General features: G+C 49.0%; 34 non-coding genes and 6 pseudogenes across 34 annotated transcripts; all 40 read left to right on the top strand.

Moving 5' to 3' along the window:
* Window positions 1-63: 63 nt before the first annotated feature.
* On the top strand, window positions 64-182 carry LOC149754134 (5S ribosomal RNA). Its single transcript, XR_016406091.1, has one exon. It is a non-coding gene; the product is annotated as a 5S ribosomal RNA (ribosomal RNA).
* Window positions 183-429: 247 nt separating this feature from the next.
* LOC149754133 (5S ribosomal RNA) lies at window positions 430-548 on the top strand. The gene has a single exon (XR_016405656.1). It is a non-coding gene; the product is annotated as a 5S ribosomal RNA (ribosomal RNA).
* Window positions 549-794: 246 nt separating this feature from the next.
* On the top strand, window positions 795-913 carry LOC149754132 (5S ribosomal RNA). Its single transcript, XR_016406241.1, has one exon. It is a non-coding gene; the product is annotated as a 5S ribosomal RNA (ribosomal RNA).
* Window positions 914-1,159: 246 nt separating this feature from the next.
* LOC149754131 (5S ribosomal RNA) lies at window positions 1,160-1,278 on the top strand. The gene has a single exon (XR_016406496.1). It is a non-coding gene; the product is annotated as a 5S ribosomal RNA (ribosomal RNA).
* A 246-nt stretch (window positions 1,279-1,524) lies between these two features.
* On the top strand, window positions 1,525-1,643 carry LOC149754130 (5S ribosomal RNA). The gene has a single exon (XR_016408973.1). It is a non-coding gene; the product is annotated as a 5S ribosomal RNA (ribosomal RNA).
* A 247-nt stretch (window positions 1,644-1,890) lies between these two features.
* On the top strand, window positions 1,891-2,009 carry LOC149754129 (5S ribosomal RNA). Its single transcript, XR_016405267.1, has one exon. It is a non-coding gene; the product is annotated as a 5S ribosomal RNA (ribosomal RNA).
* Window positions 2,010-2,255: 246 nt separating this feature from the next.
* LOC149754128 (5S ribosomal RNA) lies at window positions 2,256-2,374 on the top strand. Its single transcript, XR_016407920.1, has one exon. It is a non-coding gene; the product is annotated as a 5S ribosomal RNA (ribosomal RNA).
* A 252-nt stretch (window positions 2,375-2,626) lies between these two features.
* Window positions 2,627-2,745, top strand: LOC149754127 (5S ribosomal RNA). Its single transcript, XR_016409039.1, has one exon. It is a non-coding gene; the product is annotated as a 5S ribosomal RNA (ribosomal RNA).
* A 247-nt stretch (window positions 2,746-2,992) lies between these two features.
* On the top strand, window positions 2,993-3,111 carry LOC149754126 (5S ribosomal RNA). The gene has a single exon (XR_016403510.1). It is a non-coding gene; the product is annotated as a 5S ribosomal RNA (ribosomal RNA).
* A 245-nt stretch (window positions 3,112-3,356) lies between these two features.
* Window positions 3,357-3,475, top strand: LOC149754125 (5S ribosomal RNA). The gene has a single exon (XR_016408027.1). It is a non-coding gene; the product is annotated as a 5S ribosomal RNA (ribosomal RNA).
* Window positions 3,476-3,722: 247 nt separating this feature from the next.
* Window positions 3,723-3,841, top strand: LOC149754124 (5S ribosomal RNA; annotated as a pseudogene).
* Window positions 3,842-4,087: 246 nt separating this feature from the next.
* LOC149754123 (5S ribosomal RNA) lies at window positions 4,088-4,206 on the top strand. Its single transcript, XR_016406090.1, has one exon. It is a non-coding gene; the product is annotated as a 5S ribosomal RNA (ribosomal RNA).
* Window positions 4,207-4,453: 247 nt separating this feature from the next.
* Window positions 4,454-4,572, top strand: LOC149754122 (5S ribosomal RNA). Its single transcript, XR_016405627.1, has one exon. It is a non-coding gene; the product is annotated as a 5S ribosomal RNA (ribosomal RNA).
* A 246-nt stretch (window positions 4,573-4,818) lies between these two features.
* Window positions 4,819-4,937, top strand: LOC149754121 (5S ribosomal RNA). Its single transcript, XR_016406088.1, has one exon. It is a non-coding gene; the product is annotated as a 5S ribosomal RNA (ribosomal RNA).
* Window positions 4,938-5,184: 247 nt separating this feature from the next.
* Window positions 5,185-5,303, top strand: LOC149754120 (5S ribosomal RNA). The gene has a single exon (XR_016400921.1). It is a non-coding gene; the product is annotated as a 5S ribosomal RNA (ribosomal RNA).
* A 246-nt stretch (window positions 5,304-5,549) lies between these two features.
* Window positions 5,550-5,668, top strand: LOC149754119 (5S ribosomal RNA; annotated as a pseudogene).
* Window positions 5,669-6,257: 589 nt separating this feature from the next.
* LOC149754118 (5S ribosomal RNA) lies at window positions 6,258-6,376 on the top strand. The gene has a single exon (XR_016404066.1). It is a non-coding gene; the product is annotated as a 5S ribosomal RNA (ribosomal RNA).
* Window positions 6,377-6,623: 247 nt separating this feature from the next.
* On the top strand, window positions 6,624-6,742 carry LOC149754117 (5S ribosomal RNA). Its single transcript, XR_016410912.1, has one exon. It is a non-coding gene; the product is annotated as a 5S ribosomal RNA (ribosomal RNA).
* Window positions 6,743-6,988: 246 nt separating this feature from the next.
* LOC149754116 (5S ribosomal RNA) lies at window positions 6,989-7,107 on the top strand. The gene has a single exon (XR_016406087.1). It is a non-coding gene; the product is annotated as a 5S ribosomal RNA (ribosomal RNA).
* Window positions 7,108-7,354: 247 nt separating this feature from the next.
* LOC149754115 (5S ribosomal RNA) lies at window positions 7,355-7,473 on the top strand. Its single transcript, XR_016403509.1, has one exon. It is a non-coding gene; the product is annotated as a 5S ribosomal RNA (ribosomal RNA).
* A 245-nt stretch (window positions 7,474-7,718) lies between these two features.
* Window positions 7,719-7,837, top strand: LOC149754114 (5S ribosomal RNA). Its single transcript, XR_016408026.1, has one exon. It is a non-coding gene; the product is annotated as a 5S ribosomal RNA (ribosomal RNA).
* A 247-nt stretch (window positions 7,838-8,084) lies between these two features.
* LOC149754113 (5S ribosomal RNA) lies at window positions 8,085-8,203 on the top strand (annotated as a pseudogene).
* Window positions 8,204-8,449: 246 nt separating this feature from the next.
* LOC149754112 (5S ribosomal RNA) lies at window positions 8,450-8,568 on the top strand. Its single transcript, XR_016406085.1, has one exon. It is a non-coding gene; the product is annotated as a 5S ribosomal RNA (ribosomal RNA).
* Window positions 8,569-8,815: 247 nt separating this feature from the next.
* On the top strand, window positions 8,816-8,934 carry LOC149754111 (5S ribosomal RNA). Its single transcript, XR_016403290.1, has one exon. It is a non-coding gene; the product is annotated as a 5S ribosomal RNA (ribosomal RNA).
* Window positions 8,935-9,180: 246 nt separating this feature from the next.
* LOC149754110 (5S ribosomal RNA) lies at window positions 9,181-9,299 on the top strand. The gene has a single exon (XR_016406084.1). It is a non-coding gene; the product is annotated as a 5S ribosomal RNA (ribosomal RNA).
* Window positions 9,300-9,546: 247 nt separating this feature from the next.
* LOC149754109 (5S ribosomal RNA) lies at window positions 9,547-9,665 on the top strand. Its single transcript, XR_016400920.1, has one exon. It is a non-coding gene; the product is annotated as a 5S ribosomal RNA (ribosomal RNA).
* A 246-nt stretch (window positions 9,666-9,911) lies between these two features.
* On the top strand, window positions 9,912-10,030 carry LOC149754108 (5S ribosomal RNA; annotated as a pseudogene).
* A 589-nt stretch (window positions 10,031-10,619) lies between these two features.
* Window positions 10,620-10,738, top strand: LOC149754107 (5S ribosomal RNA). Its single transcript, XR_016404065.1, has one exon. It is a non-coding gene; the product is annotated as a 5S ribosomal RNA (ribosomal RNA).
* A 247-nt stretch (window positions 10,739-10,985) lies between these two features.
* Window positions 10,986-11,104, top strand: LOC149754106 (5S ribosomal RNA). Its single transcript, XR_016410900.1, has one exon. It is a non-coding gene; the product is annotated as a 5S ribosomal RNA (ribosomal RNA).
* A 246-nt stretch (window positions 11,105-11,350) lies between these two features.
* On the top strand, window positions 11,351-11,469 carry LOC149754105 (5S ribosomal RNA). Its single transcript, XR_016406083.1, has one exon. It is a non-coding gene; the product is annotated as a 5S ribosomal RNA (ribosomal RNA).
* Window positions 11,470-11,716: 247 nt separating this feature from the next.
* Window positions 11,717-11,835, top strand: LOC149754104 (5S ribosomal RNA). The gene has a single exon (XR_016405655.1). It is a non-coding gene; the product is annotated as a 5S ribosomal RNA (ribosomal RNA).
* Window positions 11,836-12,081: 246 nt separating this feature from the next.
* On the top strand, window positions 12,082-12,200 carry LOC149754103 (5S ribosomal RNA). The gene has a single exon (XR_016408134.1). It is a non-coding gene; the product is annotated as a 5S ribosomal RNA (ribosomal RNA).
* A 246-nt stretch (window positions 12,201-12,446) lies between these two features.
* Window positions 12,447-12,564, top strand: LOC149754102 (5S ribosomal RNA). The gene has a single exon (XR_016406953.1). It is a non-coding gene; the product is annotated as a 5S ribosomal RNA (ribosomal RNA).
* Window positions 12,565-12,810: 246 nt separating this feature from the next.
* Window positions 12,811-12,929, top strand: LOC149754101 (5S ribosomal RNA; annotated as a pseudogene).
* Window positions 12,930-13,176: 247 nt separating this feature from the next.
* LOC149754100 (5S ribosomal RNA) lies at window positions 13,177-13,295 on the top strand. Its single transcript, XR_016405206.1, has one exon. It is a non-coding gene; the product is annotated as a 5S ribosomal RNA (ribosomal RNA).
* Window positions 13,296-13,541: 246 nt separating this feature from the next.
* LOC149754099 (5S ribosomal RNA) lies at window positions 13,542-13,660 on the top strand. The gene has a single exon (XR_016404064.1). It is a non-coding gene; the product is annotated as a 5S ribosomal RNA (ribosomal RNA).
* A 247-nt stretch (window positions 13,661-13,907) lies between these two features.
* LOC149754098 (5S ribosomal RNA) lies at window positions 13,908-14,026 on the top strand. Its single transcript, XR_016410889.1, has one exon. It is a non-coding gene; the product is annotated as a 5S ribosomal RNA (ribosomal RNA).
* Window positions 14,027-14,272: 246 nt separating this feature from the next.
* LOC149754097 (5S ribosomal RNA) lies at window positions 14,273-14,391 on the top strand (annotated as a pseudogene).
* Window positions 14,392-14,638: 247 nt separating this feature from the next.
* On the top strand, window positions 14,639-14,757 carry LOC149754096 (5S ribosomal RNA). Its single transcript, XR_016406735.1, has one exon. It is a non-coding gene; the product is annotated as a 5S ribosomal RNA (ribosomal RNA).
* A 246-nt stretch (window positions 14,758-15,003) lies between these two features.
* Window positions 15,004-15,122, top strand: LOC149754095 (5S ribosomal RNA). Its single transcript, XR_016404063.1, has one exon. It is a non-coding gene; the product is annotated as a 5S ribosomal RNA (ribosomal RNA).
* Window positions 15,123-15,354: the final 232 nt, after the last annotated feature.

Raw genomic sequence — 15,354 nt, 5'->3', positions numbered from 1 at the left:
AATGTCTCGGGCCGTCGAGGTCTGCTGCTTTGTCATAAAAGGAAGTTTCGAAGGGCATGTCATGGGTGCGATCATACCAGCACTAATGCACCGGATTCCATCAGAACTCCGCAGTTAAGCATGCTTGGGCGAGAGTAGTACTAGGATGGGTGACCCTCTGGGAAGTCCTCGTGTTGCACCCCTTTAATTTTTTGCCCGCTTTTTTATTTTTTGATAATATTTATTTTTAATTTTTCGGCTTTTGGCTTTTCCACTCCGGATAATTTTTTTCCTCCGAAAATAAACAGAGTTCGGAGACTGGCGGTGCCATGCAGCATAGCGGGACCAACGCGTTGAATTTTACGCCAGAACGGCCCCGGCGGCGCGAATGTCTCGGGCCGTCGAGACCGGCTGCTTTGTCATAAAAAGGAGTTTCGAAGGGCTTGTCATGGGTGCGATCATACCAGCACTAATGCGCCGGATCCCATCAGAACTCCGCAGTTAAGCGTGCTTGGGCGAGAGTAGTACTAGGATGGGAGACCCCCCAGGAAGTCCTCGTGTTGCACCCCTTTTATTTTTTGCCCTTTTTTTATTTTTTGATAATATTTATTTTTAATTTTTCAGCTTTTGGCTTTTCCATTTCGGATAATTTTTTTTCCACGAAAATAAACTGAGTCCGGAGACTGGCGGTGCCATGCAGCATAGCGGGACCAGCGCGTTGAATCCTACGCCAGAACGGCCCCGGCGGCGCGAATGTCTCGGGCCGTCGAGACCGGCTGCTTTGTCATAAAAGGGAGTTTCGAAGGGCTTGTCATGGGTGCGATCATACCAGCACTAATGTACCGGATCCCATCAGAACTCCGCAGTTAAGCGTGCTTGGGCGAGAGTAGCACTAGGATGGGTGACCACTTGGGAAGTCCTCGTGTTGCACCCCTTTTATTTTTTGCCCTTTTTTTATTTTTTGATAATATTTATTTTTAATTTTTCGGCTTTTGGCTTTTCCGCTTCGGATAATTTTTTTCCTCCGAAAATAAACTGAGTCCGGAGACTGGCGGTGCCATGCAGCATAGCGGGACCAGCGCGTTGAATCCTACGCCAGAACGGCCCCGGCGGTGCGAATGTCTCGGGTCGTCGAGACCTGCTGCTTTGTCATAAAAGAGAGTTTCGAAGGGCTTGTCATGGGTGCGATCATACCAGCACTAATGCACCGGATCCCATCAGAACTCCGCTGTTAAGCGTGCTTGGGCGAGAGTAGCACTAGGATGGGTGACCACCTGGGAAGTCCTCGTGTTGCACCCCTTTTATTTTTTGCCCGCTTTTTTATTTTTTGATAAAATTTATTTTTAATTTTTCGGCTTTTGGCTTTTCCTCTTCGGATAATTTTTTCCCCCGAAAATAAACTGAGTCCGGAGACTGGCGGTGCCATGCAGCATAGCGGGACCAGCGCGTTGAATCCTACGCCAGAACGGCCCCGCCGGCGCGAATGTCTCGGGCCGTCGAGGTCTGCTGCTTTGTCATAAAAGGAAGTTTCGAAGGGCATATCATGGGTGCGATCATGCCAGCACTAATGCACCGGATTCCATCAGAACTCCGCAGTTAAGCATGCTTGGGCGAGAGTAGTACTAGGATGGGTGACCCTCTAGGAAGTCCTCGTGTTGCACCCCTTTAATTTTTTGCCCGCTTTTTTATTTTTTGATAATATTTATTTTTAATTTTTTGGCTTTTGGCTTTTCCACTCCGGATAATTTTTTTCCTCCGAAAATAAACTGAGTTCGGAGACTGGCGGGGCCATGCAGCATAGCGGGACCAGCGCGTTGAATTTTACGCCTGAACGGCCCCGGCGGCGCGATTGTCTCGGGCCGTCGAGACCGGCTGCTTTGTCATAAAAAGGAGTTTCGAAGGGCTTCTCATGGGTGCGATCATACCAGCACTAATGCGCCGGATCCCATCAGAACTCCGCAGTTAAGCGTGCTTGGGCGAGAGTAGTACTAGGATGGGTGACCCCCCAGGAAGTCCTCGTGTTGCACCCCTTTTATTTTTTGCCCTTTTTTTATTTTTTGATAATATTTATTTTTAATTTTTCAGCTTTTGGCTTTTCCACTTCGGATAATTTTTTTTCCACAAAAATAAACTGAGTCCGGAGACTGGCGGTGCCATGCAGCATAGCGGGACCAGCGCGATGAATCCTACGCCAGAACGGCCCCGGCGGCGCGAATGTCTCGGGCCGTCGAGACCGGCTGCTTTGTCATAAAAGGGAGTTTCGAAGGGCTTGTCATGGGTGCGATCATACCAGCACTAATGCACCGGATCCCATCAGAACTCCACAGTTAAGCGTGCTTGGGCGAGAGTAGCACTAGAATGGGTGACCACCTGGGAAGTCCTCGTGTTGCACCCCTTTATTTTTTGCCCGTTTTTTTATTTTTTGATAATATTTATTTTTAATTTTTCGGCTTTTGGCTTTTGGCTTTTCCGCTTCGGATAATTTTTTCCTCCGAAAATAAACTGAGTCCGGAGACTGGCGGTGCCATGCAGCATAGCGGGACCAGCGCGTTGAATCCTACGCCAGAACGGCCCCGTCGGCACGAATGTCTCGGGCCGTCGAGGTCTGCTGCTTTGTCATAAAAGGAAGTTTCGAAGGGCATGTCATGGGTGCGATCATACCAGCACTAATGCACCGAATTCCATCAGAACTCCGCAGTTAAGCATGCTTGGGCGAGAGTAGTACTAGGATGGGTGACCCTCTGGGAAGTCCTCGTGTTGCACCCCTTTAATTTTTTGCCCGCTTTTTTATTTTTCGATAATATTTATTTTTAATTTTTTGGCTTTTGGCTTTTCCACTCCGGATAATTTTTTTCCTCCGAAAATAAACTGAGTTCGGAGACTGGCGGTGCCATGCAGCATAGCGGGACCAGCGCGTTGAATTTTACGCCAGAACGGCCCCGGCGGCGCGAATGTCTCGGGCCGTCGAGACCGGCTGCTTTGTCATAAAAAGGAGTTTCGAAGGGCTTGTCATGGGTGCGATCATACCAGCACTAATGCGCCGGATCCCATCAGAACTCCGCAGTTAAGCGTGCTTGGGCGAGAGTAGTACTAGGATGGGTGACCACCTAGGAAGTCCTCGTATTGCACCCCTTTTATTTTTTGCCCTTTTTTTATTTTTTGATAATATTTATTTTTAATTTTTCGGCTTTTGGCTTTTCCACTTCGGATAATTTTTTCCCCCGAAAATAAACTGAGTCCGGAGACTGGCGGTGCCATGCAGCATAGCGGGACCAGCGCGTTGAATCCTACGCCAGAACGGCCCCGGCGGCGCGAATGTCTCGGGCCGTCCAGACCGGCTGCTTTGTTATAAAAGGGAGTTTCGAAGGGCTTGTCATTGGTGCGATCATACCAGCACTAATGCACTGGATCCCATCAGAACTCCGCAGTTAAGCGTGCTTGGGCGAGAGTAGCACTAGGATGGGTGACCACCTGGGAAGTCCTCGTGTTGCACCCCTTTTATTTTTTGCCTCTTTTTTTATTTTTTGATAATATTTATTTTTAATTTTTCAGCTTTTGGCTTTTCCTCTTTGGATAATTTTTTTCCTCCGAAAATAAACTGAGTCCGGAGACTGGCGGTGCCATGCAGCATAGCGGGACCAGCGCGTTGAATCCTACGCCAGAACGGCCCCGGCGGCGCGAATGTCTCGGGCCGTCGAGACCGGCTGCTTTGTCATAAAAGGGAGTTTCGAAGGGCTTGTCATGGGTGCGATCATACCAGCACTAATGCACCGGATCCCATCCGAACACCGCAGTTAAGCGTGCTTGGGCGAGAGTAGCGCTAGGATGGGTGACCACCTAGGAAGTCCTCGTGTTGCACCCCTTTTATTTTTCGCCCCTTTTTTTATTTTTTGATAAAATTTGTTTTTAATTTTTCGGCTTTTGGCTTTTCCTCTTCGGATAATTTTTTCCCCCGAAAATAAACTGAGTCCGGAGACTGGCGGTGCCATGCAGCATAGCGGGACCAGCGCGTTGAATCCTACGCCAGAACGGCCCCGCCGGCGCGAATGTCTCGGGCCGTCGAGGTCTGCTGCTTTGTCATAAAAGGAAGTTTCGAAGGGCATATCATGGGTGCGATCATACCAGCACTAATGCACCGGATTCCATCAGAACTCCGCAGTTAAGCATGCTTGGGCGAGAGTAGTACTAGGATGGGTGACCCTCTGGGAAGTCCTCGTGTTGCACCCCTTTAATTTTTTGCCCGCTTTTTTATTTTTTGATAATATTTATTTTTAATTTTTCGGCTTTTGGCTTTTCCACTTCGGATAATTTTTTTCCTCCGAAAATAAACTGAGTCCGGAGACTGGCGGTGCCATGCAGCATAGCGGGACCAGCGCGTTGAATCCTACGCCAGAACGGCCCCGGCGGTGCGAATGTCTCGGGCTGTCGAGACCTGCTGCTTTGTCATAAAAGGGAGTTTCGAAGGGCTTGTCATGGGTGCGATCATATCAGCACTAATGCACCGGATCCCATCAGAACTCCGCAGTTAAGCGTGCTTGGCCGAGAGTAGTACTAGGATGGGTGACCCCCTGGGAAGTCCTCGTGTTGCACCCCTTTTATTTTTTGCCCGCTTTTTTATTTTTTGATAATATTTATTTTTAATTTTTCGGCTTTCGGCTTTTCCTCTTCGGATAATTTTTTCTCCCGAAAATAAACTGAGTCCGGAGACTGGCGGTGCCATGCAGCATAGCGAGACCAGCGCATTTTATCCTACGCCAGAACGGCCCCGCCGGCGCGAATGTCTCGGGCCGTCGAGGTCTGCTGCTTTGTCATAAAAGGAAGTTTCGAAGGGCATATCATGGGTGCGATCATACCAGCACTAATGCACCGGATTCCATCAGAACTCCGCAGTTAAGCATGCTTGGGCGAGAGTAGTACTAGGATGGGTGACCCTCTGGGAAGTCCTCGTGTTGCACCCCTTTAATTTTTTGCCCGCTTTTTTATTTTTTGATAATATTTATTTTTAATTTTTTGGCTTTTGGCATTTCCACTCCGGATAATTTTTTTCCTCCGAAAATAAACTGAGTTCGGAGACTGGCGGTGCCATGCAGCATAGCGGGACCAGCGCGTTCAATTTTACGCCAGAACGGCCCCGGCGGCGCGAATGTCTCGGGCCGTCGAGACCGGCTGCTTTGTCATAAAAAGGAGTTTCGAAGGGCTTGTCATGGGTGCGATCATACCAGCACTAATGCGCCGGATCCCATCAGAACTCCGCAGTTAAGCGTGCTTGGGCGAGAGTAGTACTAGGATGGGTGACCCCCTGGGAAGTCCTCGTGTTGCACCCCTTTTATTTTTCGCCCGCTTTTTTATTTTTTGATAAAATTTATTTTTAATTTTTCGGCTTTTGGCTTTTCCTCTTCGGATAATTTTTTCCCCCGAAAATAAACTGAGTCCGGAGACTGGCGATGCCATGCAGCATAGCGGGACCAGCGCGTTGAATCCTACGCCAGAACGGCTCCGCCGACGCGAATGTCTCGGGCCGTCGAGGTCTGCTGCTTTGTCATAAAAGGAAGTTTCGAAGGGCATATCATAGGTGCGATCATACCAGCACTAATGCACCGGATTCCATCAGAACTCCGCAGTTAAGCATGCTTGGGCGAGAGTAGTACTAGGATGGGTGACCCTCTCGGAAGTCCTCGTGTTGCACCCCTTTAATTTTTTGCCCGCTTTTTTATTTTTTGATAATATTTATTTTTAATTTTTCGGCTTTTGGCTTTTCCACTCCGGATAATTTTTTTCCTCCCAAAATAAACTGAGTTCGGAGACTGGCGGTGCCATGCAGCATAGCGGGACCAGCGCGTTGAATTTTATGCCAGAACGGCCCCGGCGGCGCGAATGTCTCGGGCCGTCGAGACCGGCTGCTTTGTCATAATAAGGAGTTTCGAAGGGCTTGTCATGGGTGCGATCATACCAGCACTAATGCGCCGGATCCCATCAGAACTCCGCAGTTAAGCGTGCTTGGGCGAGAGTAGTACTAGGATGGGTTGCACCCCTTTTATTTTTTGCCCTTTTTTTATTTTTTGATAATATTTACTTTTAATTTTTCAGCTTTTGGCTTTTCCATTTCGGATAATTTTTTTTTCACGAAAATAAACTGAGTCCGGAGACTGGCGGTGCCATGCAGCATAGCAGGACCAGCGCGTTGAATCCTACGCCAGAACGGCCCCGGCGGCGCGAATGTCTCGGGCCGTCGAGACCGGCTGCTTTGTCATAAAAGGGAGTTTCGAAGGGCTTGTCATGGGTGCGATCATACCAGCACTAATGCACCGGATCCCATCAGAACTCCGCAGTTAAGCGTGCTTGGGCGAGAGTAGCACTAGGATGGGTGACCACCTGGGAAGTCCTCGTGTTGCACCCCTTTTATTTTTTGCCCGTTTTTTTATATTTTGATAATATTTATTTTTAATTTTTCGGCTTTTGGCTTTTCCACTTCGGATAATTTTTTTCCTCCGAAAATAAACTGAGTCCGGAGACTGGCGGTGCCATACAGCATAGCGGGACCAGCGCGTTGAATCCTACGCCAGAAAGGCCCCGGCGGTGCGAATGTCTCGGGCCGTCGAGACCTGCTGCTTTGTCATAAAAGGGAGTTTCGAAGGGCTTGTCATGGGTGCGATCATACCAGCACTAATGCACCGGATCCCATCAGAACTCCGCAGTTAAGCGTGCTTGGGCGAGAGTAGTACTAGGATGGGTGACCCCCTGGGAAGTCCTCGTGTTGCACCCCTTTTATTTTTTGCCCGCTTTTTTATTTTTTGATAATATTTATTTTTAATTTTTCGGCTTTCGGCTTTTCCTCTTCGGATAATTTTTTCCCCCGAAAATAAACTGAGTCCGGAGACTGGCGGTGCCATGCAGCATAGCGGGACCAGCGCGTTGAATCCTACGCCAGAACGGCCCCGCCGGCGCGAATGTCTCGGGCCGTCGAGGTCTGCTGCTTTGTCATAAAAGGAAGTTTCGAAGGGCATGTCATGGGTGCGATCATACCAGCACTAATGCACCGGATTCCATCAGAACTCCGCAGTTAAGCATGCTTGGGCGAGAGTAGTACTAGGATGGGTGACCCTCTGGGAAGTCCTCGTGTTGCACCCCTTTAATTTTTTGCCCGCTTTTTTATTTTTTGATAATATTTATTTTTAATTTTTCGGCTTTTGGCTTTTCCACTCCGGATAATTTTTTTCCTCCGAAAATAAACTGAGTTCGGAGACTGGCGGTGCCATGCAGCATAGCGGGACCAGCGCGTTGAATTTTACGCCAGAACGGCCCCGGCGGCGCGAATGTCTCGGGCCGTCGAGACCGGCTGCTTTGTCATAAAAAGGAGTTTCGAAGGGCTTGTCATGGGTGCGATCATACCAGCACTAATGCGCCGGATCCCATCAGAACTCCGCAGTTAAGCGTGCTTGGGCGAGAGTAGTACTAGGATGGGTGACCACCTAGGAAGTCCTCGTATTGCACCCCTTTTATTTTTTGCCCTTTTTTTATTTTTTGATAATATTTATTTTTAATTTTTCGGCTTTTGGCTTTTCCACTTCGGATAATTTTTTCCCCCGAAAATAAACTGAGTCCGGAGACTGGCGGTGCCATGCAGCATAGCGGGACCAGCGCGTTGAATCCTACGCCAGAACGGCCCCGGCGGCGCGAATGTCTCGGGCCGTCCAGACCGGCTGCTTTGTTATAAAAGGGAGTTTCGAAGGGCTTGTCATTGGTGCGATCATACCAGCACTAATGCACTGGATCCCATCAGAACTCCGCAGTTAAGCGTGCTTGGGCGAGAGTAGCACTAGGATGGGTGACCACCTGGGAAGTCCTCGTGTTGCACCCCTTTTATTTTTTGCCTCTTTTTTTATTTTTTGATAATATTTATTTTTAATTTTTCAGCTTTTGGCTTTTCCTCTTTGGATAATTTTTTTCCTCCGAAAATAAACTGAGTCCGGAGACTGGCGGTGCCATGCAGCATAGCGGGACCAGCGCGTTGAATCCTACGCCAGAACGGCCCCGGCGGCGCGAATGTCTCGGGCCGTCGAGACCGGCTGCTTTGTCATAAAAGGGAGTTTCGAAGGGCTTGTCATGGGTGCGATCATACCAGCACTAATGCACCGGATCCCATCCGAACACCGCAGTTAAGCGTGCTTGGGCGAGAGTAGCGCTAGGATGGGTGACCACCTAGGAAGTCCTCGTGTTGCACCCCTTTTATTTTTCGCCCCTTTTTTTATTTTTTGATAAAATTTGTTTTTAATTTTTCGGCTTTTGGCTTTTCCTCTTCGGATAATTTTTTCCCCCGAAAATAAACTGAGTCCGGAGACTGGCGGTGCCATGCAGCATAGCGGGACCAGCGCGTTGAATCCTACGCCAGAACGGCCCCGCCGGCGCGAATGTCTCGGGCCGTCGAGGTCTGCTGCTTTGTCATAAAAGGAAGTTTCGAAGGGCATATCATGGGTGCGATCATACCAGCACTAATGCACCGGATTCCATCAGAACTCCGCAGTTAAGCATGCTTGGGCGAGAGTAGTACTAGGATGGGTGACCCTCTGGGAAGTCCTCGTGTTGCACCCCTTTAATTTTTTGCCCGCTTTTTTATTTTTTGATAATATTTATTTTTAATTTTTCGGCTTTTGGCTTTTCCACTTCGGATAATTTTTTTCCTCCGAAAATAAACTGAGTCCGGAGACTGGCGGTGCCATGCAGCATAGCGGGACCAGCGCGTTGAATCCTACGCCAGAACGGCCCCGGCGGTGCGAATGTCTCGGGCCGTCGAGACCTGCTGCTTTGTCATAAAAGGGAGTTTCGAAGGGCTTGTCATGGGTGCGATCATACCAGCACTAATGCACCGGATCCCATCAGAACTCCGTAGTTAAGCGTGCTTGGGCAAGAGTAGTACTAGGATGGGTGACCCCCTGGGAAGTCCTCGTGTTGCACCCCTTTTATTTTTTGCCCGCTTTTTTATTTTTTGATAATATTTATTTTTAATTTTTCGGCTTTCGGCTTTTCCTCTTCGGATAATTTTTTCTCCCGAAAATAAACTGAGTCCGGAGACTGGCGGTGCCATGCAGCATAGCGAGACCAGCGCATTTTATCCTACGCCAGAACGGCCCCGCCGGCGCGAATGTCTCGGGCCGTCGAGGTCTGCTGCTTTGTCATAAAAGGAAGTTTCGAAGGGCATATCATGGGTGCGATCATACCAGCACTAATGCACCGGATTCCATCAGAACTCCGCAGTTAAGCATGCTTGGGCGAGAGTAGTACTAGGATGGGTGACCCTCTGGGAAGTCCTCGTGTTGCACCCCTTTAATTTTTTGCCCGCTTTTTTATTTTTTGATAATATTTATTTTTAATTTTTTGGCTTTTGGCATTTCCACTCCGGATAATTTTTTTCCTCCGAAAATAAACTGAGTTCGGAGACTGGCGGTGCCATGCAGCATAGCGGGACCAGCGCGTTCAATTTTACGCCAGAACGGCCCCGGCGGCGCGAATGTCTCGGGCCGTCGAGACCGGCTGCTTTGTCATAAAAAGGAGTTTCGAAGGGCTTGTCATGGGTGCGATCATACCAGCACTAATGCGCCGGATCCCATCAGAACTCCGCAGTTAAGCGTGCTTGGGCGAGAGTAGTACTAGGATGGGTGACCCCCTGGGAAGTCCTCGTGTTGCACCCCTTTTATTTTTCGCCCGCTTTTTTATTTTTTGATAAAATTTATTTTTAATTTTTCGGCTTTTGGCTTTTCCTCTTCGGATAATTTTTTCCCCCGAAAATAAACTGAGTCCGGAGACTGGCGATGCCATGCAGCATAGCGGGACCAGCGCGTTGAATCCTACGCCAGAACGGCTCCGCCGACGCGAATGTCTCGGGCCGTCGAGGTCTGCTGCTTTGTCATAAAAGGAAGTTTCGAAGGGCATATCATAGGTGCGATCATACCAGCACTAATGCACCGGATTCCATCAGAACTCCGCAGTTAAGCATGCTTGGGCGAGAGTAGTACTAGGATGGGTGACCCTCTCGGAAGTCCTCGTGTTGCACCCCTTTAATTTTTTGCCCGCTTTTTTATTTTTTGATAATATTTATTTTTAATTTTTCGGCTTTTGGCTTTTCCACTCCGGATAATTTTTTTCCTCCCAAAATAAACTGAGTTCGGAGACTGGCGGTGCCATGCAGCATAGCGGGACCAGCGCGTTGAATTTTATGCCAGAACGGCCCCGGCGGCGCGAATGTCTCGGGCCGTCGAGACCGGCTGCTTTGTCATAATAAGGAGTTTCGAAGGGCTTGTCATGGGTGCGATCATACCAGCACTAATGCGCCGGATCCCATCAGAACTCCGCAGTTAAGCGTGCTTGGGCGAGAGTAGTACTAGGATGGGTTGCACCCCTTTTATTTTTTGCCCTTTTTTTATTTTTTGATAATATTTACTTTTAATTTTTCAGCTTTTGGCTTTTCCATTTCGGATAATTTTTTTTTCACGAAAATAAACTGAGTCCGGAGACTGGCGGTGCCATGCAGCATAGCAGGACCAGCGCGTTGAATCCTACGCCAGAACGGCCCCGGCGGCGCGAATGTCTCGGGCCGTCGAGACCGGCTGCTTTGTCATAAAAGGGAGTTTCGAAGGGCTTGTCATGGGTGCGATCATACCAGCACTAATGCACCGGATCCCATCAGAACTCCGCAGTTAAGCGTGCTTGGGCGAGAGTAGCACTAGGATGGGTGACCACCTGGGAAGTCCTCGTGTTGCACCCCTTTTATTTTTTGCCCGTTTTTTTATATTTTGATAATATTTATTTTTAATTTTTCGGCTTTTGGCTTTTCCACTTCGGATAATTTTTTTCCTCCGAAAATAAACTGAGTCCGGAGACTGGCGGTGCCATACAGCATAGCGGGACCAGCGCGTTGAATCCTACGCCAGAAAGGCCCCGGCGGTGCGAATGTCTCGGGCCGTCGAGACCTGCTGCTTTGTCATAAAAGGGAGTTTCGAAGGGCTTGTCATGGGTGCGATCATACCAGCACTAATGCACCGGATCCCATCAGAACTCCGCAGTTAAGCGTGCTTGGGCGAGAGTAGTACTAGGATGGGTGACCCCCTGGGAAGTCCTCGTGTTGCACCCCTTTTATTTTTTGCCCGCTTTTTTATTTTTTGATAATATTTATTTTTAATTTTTCGGCTTTCGGCTTTTCCTCTTCGGATAATTTTTTCCCCCGAAAATAAACTGAGTCCGGAGACTGGCGGTGCCATGCAGCATAGCGGGACCAGCGCGTTGAATCCTACGCCAGAACGGCCCCGCCGGCGCGAATGTCTCGGGCCGTCGAGGTCTGCTGCTTTGTCATAAAAGGAAGTTTCGAAGGGCATGTCATGGGTGCGATCATACCAGCACTAATGCACCGGATTCCATCAGAACTCCGCAGTTAAGCATGCTTGGGCGAGAGTAGTACTAGGATGGGTGACCCTCTGGGAAGTCCTCGTGTTGCACCCCTTTAATTTTTTGCCCGCTTTTTTATTTTTTGATAATATTTATTTTTAATTTTTCGGCTTTTGGCTTTTCCACTCCGGATAATTTTTTTCCTCCGAAAATAAACAGAGTTCGGAGACTGGCGGTGCCATGCAGCATAGCGGGACCAACGCGTTGAATTTTACGCCAGAACGGCCCCGGCGGCGCGAATGTCTCGGGCCGTCGAGACCGGCTGCTTTGTCATAAAAAGGAGTTTCGAAGGGCTTGTCATGGGTGCGATCATACCAGCACTAATGCGCCGGATCCCATCAGAACTCCGCAGTTAAGCGTGCTTGGGCGAGAGTAGTACTAGGATGGGAGACCCCCCAGGAAGTCCTCGTGTTGCACCCCTTTTATTTTTTGCCCTTTTTTTATTTTTTGATAATATTTATTTTTAATTTTTCAGCTTTTGGCTTTTCCATTTCGGATAATTTTTTTTCCACGAAAATAAACTGAGTCCGGAGACTGGCGGTGCCATGCAGCATAGCGGGACCAGCGCGTTGAATCCTACGCCAGAACGGCCCCGGCGGCGCGAATGTCTCGGGCCGTCGAGACCGGCTGCTTTGTCATAAAAGGGAGTTTCGAAGGGCTTGTCATGGGTGCGATCATACCAGCACTAATGTACCGGATCCCATCAGAACTCCGCAGTTAAGCGTGCTTGGGCGAGAGTAGCACTAGGATGGGTGACCACTTGGGAAGTCATCGTGTTGCACCCCTTTTATTTTTTGCCCTTTTTTTATTTTTTGATAATATTTATTTTTAATTTTTCCGCTTTTGGCTTTTCCGCTTCGGATAATTTTTTTCCTCCGAAAATAAACTGAGTCCGGAGACTGGCGGTGCCATGCAGCATAGCAGGACCAGCGCGTTGAATCCTACGCCAGAACGGCCCCGGCGGTGCGAATGTCTCGGGCCGTCGAGACCTGCTGCTTTGTCATAAAAGGGAGTTTCGAAGGGCTTGTCATGGGTGCGATCATACCAGCACTAATGCACCGGATCCCATCAGAACTCCGCAGTTAAGCGTGCTTGGGCAAGAGTAGTACTAGGATGGGTGACCCCTGGGAAGTCCTCGTGTTGCACCCCTTTTATTTTTTGCCCGCTTTTTTATTTTTTGATAATATTTATTTTTAATTTTTCGGCTTTCGGCTTTTCCTCTTCGGATAATTTTTTCCCCCGAAAATAAACTGAGTCCGGAGACTGGCGGTGCCATGCAGCATAGCGGGACCAGCGCGCTGAATCCTACGCCAGAACGGCCCCGCCGGCGCGAATGTCTCGGGCCGTCGAGGTCTGCTGCTTTGTCATAAAAGGAAGTTTCGAAGGGCATATCATGGGTGCGATCATACCAGCACTAATGCACCGGATTCCATCAGAACTCCGCAGTTAAGCATGCTTGGGCGAGAGTAGTACTAGGATGTGTGACCCTCTGGGAAGTCCTCGTGTTGCACCCCTTTAATTTTTTGCCCGCTTTTTTATTTTTTGATAATATTTATTTTTAATTTTTTGGCTTTTGGCTTTTCCACTCCGGATAATTTTTTTCCTCCGAAAATAAACTGAGTTCGGAGACTGGCGGTGCCATGCAGCATAGCGGGACCAGCGCGTTGAATTTTACGCCAGAACGGCCCCGGCGGCGCGAATGTCTCGGGCCGTCGAGACCGGCTGCTTTGTCATAAAAAGGAGTTTCGAAGGGCTTGTCATGGGTGCGATCATACCGGCACTAATGCGCCGGATCCCATCAGAACTCCGCAGTTAAGCGTGCTTGGGCGAGAGTAGTACTAGGATGGGTGACCCCCCAGGAAGTCCTCGTGTTGCACCCCTTTTATTTTTTGCCCTTTTTTTATTTTTTGATAATATTTATTTTTAATTTTTCAGCTTTTGGCTTTTCCACTTCGAATAATTTTTTTTCCACAAAAATAAATTGAGTCCGGAGACTGGCGGTGCCATGCAGCATAGCGGGACCAGCGCGTTGAATCCTACGCCAGAACGGCCCCGGCGGCGCGAATGTCTCGGGCCGTCGAGACCGGCTGCTTTGTCATAAAAGGGAGTTTCGAAGGGCTTGTCATGGGTGCGATCATACCAGCACTAATGCACCGGATCCCATCAGAACTCCGCAGTTAAGCGTGCTTGGGCGAGAGTAGCACTAGGATGGGTGACCACCTGGGAAGTCCTCGTGTTGCACCCCTTTTATTTTTTGCCCGTTTTTTTATTTTTTGATAATATTTATTTTTAATTTTTCGGCTTTTGGCTTTTCCGCTTCGGATAATTTTTTTTCTCCGAAAATAAACTGAGTCCGGAGACTGGCGGTGCCATGCAGCATAGCGGGACCAGCGCGTTGAATCCTACTCCAGAACGGCCCCGGCGGTGCGAATGTCTCGGGCCGTCGAGACCTGCTGCTTTGTCATAAAAGGGAGTTTCGAAGGGCTTGTCATGGGTGCGATCATACCAGCACTAATGCACCGGATCCCATCAGAACTCCGCAGTTAAGCGTGCTTGGGCGAGAGTAGTACTAGGATGGGTGACCCCCTGGGAAGTCCTCGTGTTGCACCCCTTTTATTTTTTGCCCGCTTTTTTATTTTTTGATAAAATTTATTTTTAATTTTTCGGCTTTTGGCTTTTCCTCTTGGGATAATTTTTTCCCCCGAAAATAAACTGAGTCCGGAGACTGGCGATGCCATGCTGCATAGCGGGACCAGCGCGTTGAATCCTACGCCAGAACGGCCCCGCCGGCGCGAATGTCTCGGGCCGTCGAGGTCTGCTGCTTCGTCGTAAAAGGAAGTTTCGAAGGGCATATCATGGGTGCGATCATACCAGCCCTAATGCACCGGATTCCATCAGAACTCTGCAGTTAAGCATGCTTGGGCGAGAGTAGTACTAGGATGGGTGACCCTCTGGGAAGTCCTCGTGTTGCACCCCTTTAATTTTTTGCCCGCTTTTTTATTTTTTGATAATATTTATTTTTAATTTTTCGGCTTTTGGCTTTTTCACTCCGGATAATTTTTTTCCTCCGAAAATAAACCGAGTTCGGAGACTGGCTGTGCCATGCAGCATAGCGGGACCAGCGCGTTGAATTTTACGCCAGAACGGCCCCGGCGGCGCGAATGTCTCGGGCCGTCGAGACCGGCTGCTTTGTCATAAAAAGGAGTTTCGAAGGGCTTGTCATGGGTGCGATCATACCAGCGCTGATGCGCCGGATCCCATCAGAACTCCGCAGTTAAGCGTGCTTGGGCGAGAGTAGTACTAGGATGGGTGACCCCCCAGGAAGTCCTCGTGTTGCACCCCTTTTATTTTTTGCCTTTTTTTTATTTTTTGATAATATTTATTTTTAATTTTTCAGCTTTTGGCTTTTCCACTTCGGATAATTTTTTTTCCACAAAAATAAACTGAGTCCGGAGACTGGCGGTGCCATGCAGCATAGCGGGACCAGCGCGTTGAATCCTACGCCAGAACGGCCCCGGCGGCGCGAATGTCTCGGGCCGTCGAGACTGGCTGCTTTGTCATAAAAGGGAGTTTCCAAGGGCTTGTCATGGGTGCGATCATACCAGCACTAATGCACCGGATCCCATCAGAACTCCGCAGTTAAGCGTGCTTGGGCGAGAGTAGCACTAGGATGGGTGACCACCTGGGAAGTCCTCGTGTTGCACCCCTTTTATTTTTTGCCCGTTTTTTTATTTTTTGATAATATTTATTTTTAATTTTTCGGCTTTTGGCTTTTCCGCTTCGGATAATTTTTTTCTCCGAAAATAAACTGAGTCCGGAGACTGGCGGTGCCATGCAGCATAGCGGGACCAGCGCGTTGAATCCTACGCCAGAACGGCCCCGGCGGTGCGAATGTCTCGGGTCGTCGAGACCTGCTGCTTTGTCATAAAAGGGAGTTTC

This window comes from Phoenix dactylifera, chromosome 4 (assembly GCF_051530095.1).
Source record: "Phoenix dactylifera cultivar Ajwa chromosome 4, Ajwa_hap1_PhDact_Kaust_v1.1, whole genome shotgun sequence".
In the NCBI taxonomy this organism is placed as follows: domain Eukaryota; kingdom Viridiplantae; phylum Streptophyta; class Magnoliopsida; order Arecales; family Arecaceae; genus Phoenix; species Phoenix dactylifera.
The sequence above is the reverse complement of the archived record's forward strand: the minus strand, read 5'-3'. Positions and strand labels throughout refer to the sequence as shown.